Source organism: Antedon mediterranea, chromosome 6 (assembly GCF_964355755.1).
Source record: "Antedon mediterranea chromosome 6, ecAntMedi1.1, whole genome shotgun sequence".
NCBI classification, from domain to species: domain Eukaryota; kingdom Metazoa; phylum Echinodermata; class Crinoidea; order Comatulida; family Antedonidae; genus Antedon; species Antedon mediterranea.
Window position 1 is genome coordinate 5,229,978 of NC_092675.1, and position 14,755 is coordinate 5,244,732.

Below are 14,755 nucleotides of genomic sequence, written 5' to 3' on the forward strand. Positions count from 1 at the left end.
GTCTACTAGCGTTCCTGCTCCCAACTCGTCATCCATTCATAGAAGCATTGATGAAGTAAGCCTACCTGCTGGTGACCATAGAACGGTCCCGGGATAATGACTACACTTCGGCTTTAGGGTCTATCATTTAATGTTAACCCTTTAACCTTTTTAAAAATAAACTTGGTAAAAATAAATCGAATAAGTCATACCACAAACAAAATATAAAGTAATCATCTCAAATGTTTTTAGGTAAGTAGTTAACCATCCATTACTTAACTGCTTATAAGAAGTAGGGCAGAAGTACTTTTGTAATGTTTTCTCAGTCAGCTTACGACATGAATTAGATATCCACTCGCATATGTTAAAATAAGAGCCTACAGCAAAATATCAAGCATAACATTTTATAAAAACACGTCAGCATGGTTCTTTATCGTCACCTCAACTTAGTGCCTTCATTTATGACGTCAGTTAGTTGGTTTTTTTTGGGTATGACAAAAGTCCTATAGTTTCAGTTTTCATAAATATATTTATTGTTTATTGTTTATATATTAATATTTTAACACCCTATTTCAGAATATTATTTTAAAGGCATATTCAACGATACCAAACACCACGCACTTTGGTTATTTTGTTCGGTCACATAAGTTGAAAATATACATAAAATCAAAATGGAATGTAATTAAAATGAAATGTAATTAAAATACAATGTAATTAAAATGCAATGTAGTGTTTTTTCAGTTCCATTGATATTACATTTTGAAATTCTAACTGATCAGAGAGGAAGATGGTTTATCTTTTATTTTTGTTTAGTAATTCATTTTAACAACAATGTTGTGTCACCAAAAGTGTAAAGGAATTTCCTCAATTTACATACATGGGAGTCATTCTAGAAAAGAGCCGTGTAAGTACAACTTTTTACTCGGGGTACGGGTACCCGAGTCTAGGACATTTTCTCCTCCTCCTCCACGTGGACACTATTGAGTAAAAAGTGCGATTTTTAAAGTACTACTCCTCCCTTATTAGTTGTAGTATTGAGCTGGGATTTGGCATGAATATACTACAGGGATATGTCCTCAAACCTATAGAGCCCGATTTTTTAATTTCAAACCGGATGCAGCCATATGACGTCTCGAAGATGGTACCATATAGCCGTATTTGGTAAATTATTGATGTGTATGTGACGTCACATCCCGTCTTATGACGTCATTACGAAACCTTTTTTTTTTTAAACTTTATGGTGAAAAGTACTGTATACGCAATATGATAATTATACACAGTATATCTTATTTGTATTATTTTTTTTAAATACTTATTTTGTGTAATCGGTAATTATCACTTTTACACATGTTTATTTTGCTTTGTGCTTATTACCATATTTATTTGTAATTTAAATGGATTAAAAAATTTGTGTAACCCACATCTTTAGTGTAAGAGGTTTCGTAGTGTAGTGGTTGTCAAGTCTGCTTAACACGCAGAAGGTCCCGGTTCGACCCCTGGCGAAACCTATTTTTCTTTAACTTTATGGTAAAATATACTGTATACGTAATGTGATATAGAGTATATCTCGTTTTATTACTCAGGGTACCTGAGTCTAGGACTCATCTTTTCCTCTTCTTCTTCCATCCGGACACTATTGAGCAAAATGTGCGATTTATAAAGTACTACTCCTCCCTTATTCGTTGTAGTATTGAGCTCGGATTTAGCATGAATATACTACAGGGACATGGCCTCAAAGCTATAGAGCCGGATTTTTTAATTTCAAACCGGATGCAGCCATATGCACGTCTCGAAGATGGTACCGTATAGCCGTATTTGGTAGCGAGGTTATCGATGTGTATGTGACGTTACATCCGGTCTTATGACGTCATTACAGCTTCTTTTGCTGTACCCCGAGTATCGCACATTCGTGCTTGTTTTAAAAGGGCTTATTTTACGACGCTCATTCTGCTTAACCGCTGTCGGGAATTAAGTAGGGTTTGATTTGTTCCAAAACTTTATATTTTATAATCAATAGAAATGTTAACACCGGAGCTACCCTTTAAAATAACTATATTATAATAAATGTTATCAGTTTAAAATGTATCTTTTTGTATTATTGAATACACCCAATTGTGCTTAAATAAATACACGCACGCATTATATTGATATTCAACCCTAATTGATCAATCAATATTAATATTTTAATTAAAGAATGATTAAATCATTCAAAATTAATAGCTTTTAAAATCAAAATGTCATCAATCTTGTAAAATAATCATATACATAATCTTGTTTGCGTAGGCTGTTTAAATTACTATATTAACCTTTGTAAAAGGTAATTATAATCGTCATGATCCATTGATAGTCAAAGGTCCAAGATTAAACTTTATTAACACCTTCATGCCGTGCATTTGTGTATTACTAATCAATACTAAAGACTGTCGAATATAGGTGTAGATAAAATCCTGTTAACTATCCAATCTGCTATTAAAATTACAATAATATTTAGATTAGGCCTACAAAATGAAAAATTGAAGTAAAAAGTGCTTAGTGCGGATAAATTCAATATCAACGAAGTTAGAATTTTTTCAGTCTTTCTACCACATTTGCCTAGAATTGATAATGTCATATTCAAAGTTCAAACAAATTATTCATACCAAAAATTCTATAGAAAATAGTGTCATCATTGTCGTAGTCATCATCATCATCAGTTACGAACCTCGTCTCGCTATCCAATATTTTACACCATTTTACTCTTATGCAGGATGGTTTGTCTATATAATTTTCAATTTCATTTTTCGTGATCCATGTAGATTTCGGTAGGCCTAACTCTTCTTACTTTGGTCTTTTTTTCTGTTGAATTCGTTTAGTGCAATATTTGCAAGAGCTTCCTTTACATATGTCATTTTGTGTTTGTTCGAATGGCAGACTGTTGGTTGGTAATTCTATTTTGCTCTCATTTTCATTAATATGAATGAATCATGCAAAAATAAGTGCATGCTTATTTCTTCCTGGTTGAACTTAACTTAATTGAACCTATCCCTGTCGCACTTCGTAAAGTAAAGTGCTACAGAGTGTGGCAGCTCAATTTCAGATACGAAGCATGTTATATTACAATGTGTGACAATTCTATTGCAAAGTGACAGATATAATATTCCAAAGCGTTACAATATTGTATTGTAGTGTACACGCTCTATACCCTCTTTGACACCAAAACACTAAATCTTTTTAAATGTTTTTGAACACTACAGTAACACGTATCATACTGAAATGTACAAAATAATTCACTTCTTGTCATAAACGGCGTTCCATAGATAGAGGTATATTTTGTTACACCGGGAGGTTGAATTTCCATGATACTAGGGATACTAATGCAATGACAAAACAGTAGCGTGACTTTGTTAAAGCAAAATTGCGTCACATGCGCGAGTATTCCTCGTTTTAAATGTATATTTTTCCACTATAAATTGCGTTTTAAAAGTCAGCGAACAGCACACAGAACGCTTAAAATAGGTATATTCAATTAAAGTTTTATTTCGATTTTAATTTCTTTCAATATTGTGTATAAAACTCTTCAACACCTGTACATATTGTTTCTAAAATGGATCAGTGTACTGTATAGTTTGAAATAAACGTTTTTTCTTTGTTTCTGTTCTGGGTCAAACTCTAAATCAGTATTGCCATCCATGCATGTTCTGAAACTGATTCACAGACTACATTAATATTATAATCTGTCATTGTGAATCATCGGTAAAAATGATAACGATCATAATGCAATTATTCAAAAATAAAAAAAACTAAACGTACAAGCATTCAGCCATTCAACTTGTTTTTTTCAGCACAAATGAGTATTGATCATTTACGGTATGATTATTTTAAGGTATGAAAATAACCATATCGCTTTATACATTTTTGTTTGAAGTTTTGTTGTGATGCCTTGATAATAATATAATGAATGTATTCATGCAGAAAATACATTATCATTTCATTCATTCATTATGTAGACTGACTTATATTTAACAATTATTTTGTGTAAGACAACGCATAACCAACCCTCTTGAGTTGAATTATGCACACAATTATTTTAGAAAAGTTTCATATAACTCTTAATTTGACTATAAAAGTTTATGTAACAAAACTATGATGTGCCCTATGATGGGCATATCACTACCATATTTGGGCACATCACACTTTTTTTTTAGTAAAACTAGTTTGATAGTGTAGACAGAACTTAAGACCAGAGGGTGGGGTGGGGTTGGGGCAATATGGTAAACACCAATTTACGATATACATCATCAACATAAATGCCTACATTTATTTTTAATCAGTAATAAAACGTCTTTAGTTTCTTTTTTTTTAAACGTCTACATTTCTTTAAATTAATATCAAACAACACTAAGCATTCTGGATCAAATGATTTTCTTTCCGCAACAATAAACATAATTTCATCAAACTTTTTTTAATAGCCGACCTATAAAATATTCCAAATCGTATGTAGGCGTATTCGAATTAAATGCTTTATAATAAAACAGACTTATGGGGACTATTAAATTACAAAAATATTAATAAATGATGAAGTCTAAATTATCGGGGGATTTAAAGGACATTCGGATAAGAATATTTTAAACTTTTCTGAAAGTTTTAAACAAAAGTAAACGTTAATGGTTATCTATTATAGTGTTTATCATTATGTGAGTTACATTATACCGTTTCAGATTACATTTAATGCCATGGTGGTAAGTGTGTATGAAAAAGCTGTATAATATTGTCAAATTTAATTTAAATGTATTTCCACATATATTAAACAGTCAAACATTCAGGAAACGACTTGTCTTCAGTAAGACGAAAACAGTTTATATAACATTTTTCACTGTATACTTCACATGGTAAAGGTTGGCATATAGATTTCTAACGATAAGAAATTAAGCTGATGAAAGTCGTCAATATGTTTCTATGACCTCGTATTATAAATGATTTCAGTTTTTATAAATAGTTTTTGCAGTCATAAGAAGTAATAAATGTAAATATATTTATTTTTCATCAGCATGATAAGCATACTGATAGACGCCCACACTCTCACCCTCACCCCCGCCCCCTTACTATTCGAATAATGTTGCACATATGCATTACAATTATGTACACTGTCTTTACATACCTACAAGCAATACGGTACAGCCAGGTCTCGATCAAATGCCTCTCATCTTGTTTGTCCGAGTAGGTTATCATTCATACATTACTCTATATCGCTCTCTAATATTGCCGTATGTTACCTAAAATGGCTACAAAAATTACATTCTCTTCTGTATTTCTTTAACCTCCGGTTCCTCCACAACAAGCTTGCCTTTCGTGATTCGCCTTCTTATTTTTAAATCTTTTTTTTGTCATTCTTTTATTCATTTAGCTGATCAATTTTTTAAATAATTACTGTACCATCATTTCGATTTCTTACAAGAGTAATGAAAAGCGAAAACAGAATGTTAATTTGTATATATAAATATGTGTTGATGGATTCAAACATGTACTACAAATGGAGAGAGGCATTATATACCAATAGATACAAGTTTTGGTTCTCTCTCCTTCATCTTTTTTTTGTGTAATGTATTAGGCCTATACCATATGGATAATTGTCTGAAATAAAAATTGAATTGAATTATAATAAGAAGAAAGAAGAGAATACACTTTTTGATTGACTTGACTTAATTTGAAACTATACTTGATTTTCAGTTCAATGTTGTTTTGATAAATGTAACTAATTAATTCAATTTGTATCAATGTATTCACACCCCTTTTTTCAAGGCAAATCTACAAATAAATTGCAATTTATGACATTTCAAAACATAATCTACAGGAAAGAATAAACATTTTTTGGCAAACACTTTGTGACTAAATAGAGCGATTGCCAGAATCGTTTAAAGTATGTTATTTACCAGGACAGCTGGAACAACTGTCAGAGTAAGACAAGTTTTAATGTTGTTTAAACATATATGGAAAGCATGATTTGGAGAAATTGAGTCAGTTGTTATAGTATAATCTGTGTGGAGAAATATAGAGGAAGTTCCGGTTTCGACCTCCTCGGGAATGTATTCCTCGTGGGCCGAAATTCCAATGGTTATAATATAACCATTAGAATTATATATTATAAGAAACTTGTCCCGCAAGTCTGACGTAATCGTACTTTTAACCAATCAACGACCGGAAAAGTGAAACTGTTTGTGTATACCGGTATATCACTATGTAGCCTTTTGCATTCACAGTATTCAGACCTAAATATTACCAACATTGTCTGTCTTCATGATAAAATCCAACTTTTAACCAATCAAATGCCATGAGTCATCTGCGAATTAAAAAATATAAACTTAACCTGTTTTTCGGATATTGTATGTGGGGGTGTCTATGCAATTAATTTTTTTTTATTAGCATCTTTGGCCACAAAATATAGGGCCTAAGCATCTTCAAGTCTTAAATTTATTATGGTATAATTATTATTAATCGTCTTTTAATAGTGTAGCCTGTCGTAATACAATAGCTGAGTAGTTTATGATGGACTACTATATTTCATCGTCATTTTTATAATTACCATATCGATTTTACTAGCCTTTTTTAATAGTCTCAACGTCATTTGTTGAATACTCAAGACAGTGATAAACTACTAAATCTCATTGGGTTATTAGTTAACTTAGCCCCCTCCACCCACCCACTATAATCGTATGTTCATCTACTCGACTTATGGGAATAAAATATTAATAAATCATCTATCAAAACATAAGTACTATAGAGGCCTTGTGCTGGTAGTTAGTTTTAAAAGAAAGTATGTACAGAATAATGGCATTTCATTGTAAATGCGAATTGATATGCTGTATAGTATTAAGGGCACTTAGAGACCGCAAACCTTCGCCTGCATATGAACATGTAATGCCGTGTGTTCCCATATAGTTATGAAACCATCCTTTAAAATCTTATGAAAATCGGACAATAACTTTTTGAGTAATCATGCTAACTAAGAAATATAAACAAACGCGATCGACCACACAAATTCTCTCGCCATTCTGGAGGGGGAAATAAAAAAAAATATTATAATTTTTAAAAATAACAATAATATCTAAATTAACATTATTCAATTAATGAATATAAACAAACACATTATTAAAATGGAATTAATATTGTATAATTGCATAGGTCAAAGACAAACATGAACAGATCAAAATATGAACACGATTAATAAAAGATAACAAGCGCGTATAAAAGTCGCACTGTTATTATTTTTGTTTTTATTTATTGTTTGTAAATTATATATCTTTGTATCCTCATAAGTGGTGAATTTTAGAAGTTGTGTTTTACCTAACATCCACCTGTCTCTTTCTATATTTATCATTAATAAATTAGTTTCAAATGCTTCCGTTTTGACTTATTTAGTTTCTTTAAGCGTAGGTGGCATAATCAAGCAGGTTACTCTGATTAGGGCGAGTGAGTTTTATGCGTCATGCCTCCAAGTTGATTGATAGATACGTGTAGTTTAGACCCCAGAGCACGATGCCGATTCACAAATAAAATCATTCGAATTTATATTGGATCACGAAATGCATGATGACGATTGATGGCGTTATCAACACACTAACATTACAGATAGCCTATCAGTCATCAGCTTCAATCAAATCAAAATATGAATTACAATTATTAGAATGTGATACTATTTTATAAGCAGTTGTGGTAAAATATCAAATATATTTAAAAATATTGTAAACCCGTCTTCAAAATTTTCAAATGTACGGTAAGTAAATTAACAAAAACCGATACTGTTATTTTGGTTGCATTAATTAATAATTTTATTTATCAGTATGTTTTACAGTTATCATAATATCAGTAGTGCATATTTGGTACTATAGTTAGTTAGTTAGTATACAAATAATGAATGTTTATGAGTGCAATGGTACAAATAATGGCACGAGGTGAATGATGAAAGGTTATATCAACGAGGCAACGCCGAGTTGATATAACCTTTCATCATTCACCAAGTGCCATTATTTGTACCATTACACGAATACAAAACATTCATTATTTGTTTTATATAACATCTAGACGTTTTTTTTTTCGTACACAAAAATGTTTCAAAAAGTACTATTTAACGATCGTTGAATAGTGCGTACTATTGCACGCCATGTGACCCACATTCGTCCAATCAAATGACAGGAATTTATATAGGTGTTATATAATTATGGATAAACAAGGCTATATACATGGCTGCAGTCGCGTGCGCAAATTTGAGTTAGTGTTTACCGACCGACCGACAACCAACTTACTGACATAGTGAGCTATGAGTCGCGTTGCACGCAACTAAAAACTTTACATTTGGAAAATATCATCATTACATGCGAACAAATAATTTAAAAAAATAAATAAATATTAAAAATAAAAGGTTGAAAAACTATATAATCTCTGTATAACAGTTCTCGATCGCGTACGATAGTTGACCTTATGTTATGCGTACATGACGAGAATTGAAGTCTGGCCCGATTACAACGTTTCGTAATAAAAAAACAATTAAGCATTAATTAAATCGGATACTATATAAATAAACAGCGGAAATTATCAATCTTATACAATTTATTATAGAGTTTTATTGTGGTGTGAAAATCATTGATGATCGAAGCTGTATGTAAAATATTGAGAAACAGATAGAATTGAAATTATGAATAATCATTCGTCCTAGTGTGAACCAACCTTAAGAATATATTGAACTATGATATCATGTCTTGAAAGGTCCATGCAATTGGTTGATATATTAACTTTTTATACGTGTCAAGTGGATAACATCCGCAATCCGTATCAGGTCAGCCAAATGGCTATGAGCATTGTGGCAGATTTCATACGGTTGCATTATGAAAGATCAGAAATTTACTTGTACTTGATTGGAAGAAACTTTTACGTCATGTCTTACATCTAAGATATGGTAAGCCGTGTCTGCCTCGGACAATAATGAATTGCGATACGTAAAAGGCGTTTAACATTATGATTCTGTTTTTATTAAAATATTAATGTATCTTTCACATCATTCAACTGATTTAAAACAGACATACGTCTCATCAGCCATAGTGGTACGCCTTAACAACCACACCCGAAAGTCAGATCCATGGGTTGTATATATCAAAATGATTATTGTGACCTATTAAACGACCAGAAAGTTCATATAAGCTATTATTGTAGACTTCATTGTCGGCTGAAAGATGGCTTAGTTCACAATATTCAACACTAAAGAAATCGCAGTGTCATCGGATTGGCATAATGACATTATTTTAATGTTTCTAATCTCTCTTAACAGTCACATTCAGGTCACGGTCCCTAATTTAGGAAATGAAATGCCGATTCTAAGTGTCGTATATGTTGTAATAGGCTAGGAAGACAGATCCGAACACAAAATTCTCACAACAACAACGGATAGTTATATTATCAATAACTATAGCCTATGTAAATTGTTTTCATGAGAGTGCAGTTAACCATTTGAACAGATATTAGTAATTTTAAAAAAACGTAAACGTGTCCACATTTACAATTCTACCTTTCCCTTTTACTGGTCTTGGTTTTAAAAATATAAGCACATTTAGATGCAAACTTAATTATTTCGTTTATTACCGTAGGCCTTACACACATTTTTTATGAGAAAGTAGGGATATAAAACGAAGCGTAACAACAAATTAACAGAAAGTTTTAGTTGTCAATATCATTACCGTAATGATGCATGCATTTTTAAAGCAATATATATTATTATTTACAACACAATGGAAATATAATAATTCATTTTAACATTATAGTCGTATGGAGATAAAAGGTAATGTGGCTTGGCCTATTATTTGAAATTCAGGTAGGAGGCCTGAATCAGGTTTAAACTGTTAAAATCTGTTAAAATTGCTATATAGAATGTTGATCAAATAAATTAAATTAAGGGCTGTTTCTGTAATTTTAAAACCGTAGGTCTAACAGCAAACAGAAATGTGTTGTTAATAACCCTTAAGGTATACACGCCTTCTGAAATTAAAGTTAAAAACTACCGGCAGATATTGCACGCTATCAATAGTAATCCCTCGAATTATATCGAGGTTAATGACTGCGACTAAAGAGACAATATCTATAACCCTCATAAGTGAACATTGTCTGACCTGTATAATAAGTAATGATGTATCATGTCGAAACACATCTAGGAACATTGCCATCATCGTGTGCGTTTCACCGACTAATGTGTTTTAACTAGAGCTTACAGATGTGTAAACCGGTCAACGACGTGAGAGTTAGGTTTTAAAATCACGTTTTGTCATTCACAAGAAGCGTTTTACTTTACAATGTTTCTAAGATTCATAATTAAATCACATTATTTTGAATAAAAAATGTTGTAGTAAACTAATCTAAAATGTTTTATACGACATCCGCAGTTGTTTTTATAATGCAATTATTGCATGTTGAAAAGAAATGGAAATTCATGCATGCAACATAGACCTACATACTGCAACCTGCCCTATAAACTATGCACTTATAGAATGAATATGAAGGCATAATTGTATGTCTATAGAAGCAGATGTTTTGAATCTTACGTCTATCTAAATAATGTATATCTTTACCGTTTTTCCTAAATACCATTATAAGGCCTTCCTGGAAATTGACTATTTATTGGAGTGTACGCCTTATGACGGAGAAAGATGATTTTCTGTTGGACTTCTCTTGATAATGAGTGTGCATTTTGTTTTCTGAATCAGACTAATACACGTAAACTCATATCTAGATGACTTTCAATAGTCAGTTAACATCTACCAAGTGAACGTTGCAGAATCGTAGTTGCCTATAAATGTACCGAACAATTTGAAAGTATAACTTGTTCCATTCATGAATGCATGCTGGTTCAACGTTATTGAAGATGGATTTGCTATGTTATGCTTACCGAATTAAACTGTCATACCTCTGTCATCTCTGGGCAGATGTCCCCTTCACTATTTGGTTCCGCTCCTATGGTATAGGCATGCAGTGTTACAATTTCATGCTCTACTTTACGCTTTGAAACCTGTCATATAAATACAGTCGATGTGTATATATGACTGCTGAGATACAAACATGTAGTAGACTTAGTTTCGGATTACTTTATATTTCAATATTACAGTAAAAATATGAATGTCAATGTCAAATGCAAGTTTAAAAAGTAATTTTATTTGCTGGTTGCTCGCACATTTTGTAAAAGAAAAATATAATTAAAGGAAACGACGATAATTATCATACTAGTTCAGGAAATAACCCAGTGTGAGACTATTAGGCATATGTTACTCTATGCACACCTAAACAAAATTGGTACACGAATGGAATGAGTCTATATTTGCTTATCCGATGATGTTTTGCGCCCAAATAGTGCAATGGCGTTAAGAAGACAAATTTACACATACCGCGTATCTATCCTGTGCGGAAACCGCCTGTCCGCTCCGCGTTGTGTGTGAATGGTCATAAGTAATAACATAGATTCTATATTATTATTACTGTTACCGCTCGTCTGTGTAAATTCGCGTTTTGCTGGCACGAGTTAAAAACCACAATCATGAATATCATGCAAATGTCGAATTTTGCACTTGGTGTTTAATTTTTTTTTAAATACAGTCACCCAAGGGCAAACTGATGGTTCTTGTGTCACGTTTATTCGCATAGGGAGTTTATGTTTTGTGTTCTTTACAACACGTTTCATTAGTCACACTCGTACTCTAGCCTGTCCAGAACCATAAATTCAAGTTGACTAAAACGCGCAAATTGGCTGCTGTCCTATTATATGGTTAAATTATGATATAATCATTACTGTATGTACGTTTTGCCTTTAGGACACATAACATTTATATAATTCAAGGTAATAAAATCAATTGTTCGAATATTGTACTGATTATGTTAACCTTCAGCAATTCGTCAATGTTGAATACCGTACCATAGTATATGACAACCAACATTAAATTCAACAGTATTGCCTTATGTGATGAAATTGATCAACGATGTATGAATAAAAAATGATACGGTAATTCTTTGAATCATTGTTTCAATGTAAGCTAGACCCATGACTTTTTGCAGTGTTGTTGGGTAATGGATTATAACTATATGTACAATAAAGCTCTGTCTACTAATCTATCAAACTTTGTGTGACAAAAAATGTGATGTGCCCATATATGGACATGGTGATGTCATATGACTACCATGTTTGGGCATATCACAACCATATTTGGGCACATCACGCTTTTTTTGTCAAACTAGTTTGATAGTGTAGACAAAGCTTTTGAAAATATTACAAACATCCAGGTGACAATGTTAAACTTTATGTGACAAAAAAAAATGTGATGTTCCCATACATGGACATGATGATGTCATATCACTACCATATTAGGGAATATCATTGCCATATTTGGGCACATCACACTTTTTTTGTCAAACTCCTAGTTTGATAGTGTAGACATAGCTTTACACTTCTTAGCCTTATGTGGGCAAAGGCCACTAGTTATTATCATACACAACCTTTATTTTTATGTTCAAATTTGGTAAATAATAAATGTTATTATTTTCTAAACATTATAATAAGAAGCTAATGCATGAACATGTGTGAAAATTAATAATTAAATGCAAGGTAGAGTCTGAAATGTAAGTAGATACTTGTAATACGAATTATAATTGTAAATGGGATTTCATCATTATTTGTTAGTAGAATGTTGGTCCATTATTTGTCGAATCGTGGGTTATTTGTAAATGGACGAATGCTAATTTATAGGGCTGCAATTATAAACTGTTAGTTGAATGATTAAAATGCAAGAAATATTGTATTATTAATACTGTACTTTCTTAAATCAATTCAATTTAATTTATTTCCACAATATACAATAACATACAGGATAATAAATACAATGTAAGTAATCATGTGGTCATATTTAAGTCAGAAACACTTTAGGTTTGACCCACCCAAGATATAACATTAAATACGAATACGATGTATTATATTAAAAAAATATGTGATGTTAATGTTTTACTTAATATGTCATGTTATAACATTATTGATGTTAATTCTGATAAAATTCCACTGTTTTACAAAAATATGATAAAAGCCTACATAAATTATAACAGAATCTCTAAAAAAAAACCTGAAACTTATAACGATATAATGAATGAGCAACTGTGGGGAAACCACTACGTTAAACTAAAAAAAAAACGCTTTTCTACAAGCATTGGATTGACAGTGGCATTATCAGTATTAAAGACATTGTTAATAAGAACACTTTTTTAACATCAAACGAAATACTGGTGAAACTACAATGTAAAACAAACTGGTTAAATGAGTATTTGTGCATTATTAAGGCAATACCAATTCAATGGAAACGTATTATTAAGGAGGTAGATATTTTCAATTGTGATGATAATGATGAATTAGTTGGGACCAAGTATGAGATTAATACTACCAAACTAATATACTCATGGTTTGTGAAAGAATATTTCATTATTCCAATGTCACAACTAAAATGGGAAGAGTACTTCAATGATAACAACATTGATTGGAAAACTTCTTGGTTACGGAAAGTATGTAAAATGAAAGATAAGAAACTAGCACAATTCAATTATAAGATGTTACATAGAATACTGCCTACCAACAAACGGCTGTATCAGTGGAAAATTAAGGAAACACAAACGTGTGACAAATGTGGAGAAATTGAAAATGAAAATCATTTGTTTTTTAGTTGTAGATTTATTCAGAAATATTGGAGGAAAATGCTTAGTATCTTTGTAAGTTTAAATCACAATAATATATCATTTAAACAATTAATACTAGGAACGGGAGATAAGCTAATAGATTATATTTACACTTTTGCAGCATTTACTATTTATAGAATAAAAATGTTATCTGCACTAAATAAGCCAGTGGGTAAATCTTTATGGAATTCATTTAAAAGCAATATGTTATATAACATTGAATGTGAAACATATAACAATAAAGAAACAAGTATAGAAAAATGGGTAGCTTTAAGAAATAAGATTATGATAATATAATTTCTAATTTGATACGATTAACCGAAAAGGAATTACAGTGATACGGGTTACTGGTGGTACTGAGCTATTATTATTGGTTTTTTTTATCATGTATATAAATATATTGTATAATCCGGGTTGTAAAATGAAAACAAACAAATGAAAATGTGTGAACTATTTTAAAACGGGATAGATGATAATGATGATCCTGTCAAGTGTATAACAAAATATAAGAAAATTAATGAAAAAAGGAGTAATACAGAATTCATATATGTAAAAATGTTACTTATGAACTGTAACGACATTTACAAGTTAAATAATACGATTTTATGTAATATGAGATAATATGAATGTGAATAAAAGTGGTGTTTGCGCCACAAAAGAGAAAAAAAAAAATACGAATACGAAAAAAAAAATTAACTAATAATGAATAAAAGAAAACAAAGATACAATTTCTATTTAATATTTGATCGTGAAGGTAAAATGAGTTTACAGCGGCACGCGTGAGTACAAGACACGTTTTGTGAGTGGACAACGGCAAAAGGCGCCGTGATCAGTGAAGCATAAAAATTATCAAATGTTGCGTTAAACATTTCACTTTTGTTTTACAAGCTAGTAAATTATATCATTTGTTGCGTTTATGACAACAGATTGGGCTTATAGTGTGCGGTTGGTTAGCTGCTCAAAATTGGCAGGCAATTTAGCACAGACTTAGAAATAACCTTGGTAGGCCTTTTGTCACGGATAAGAGAACATGGGTTTGGGCCAAAAAACAAGA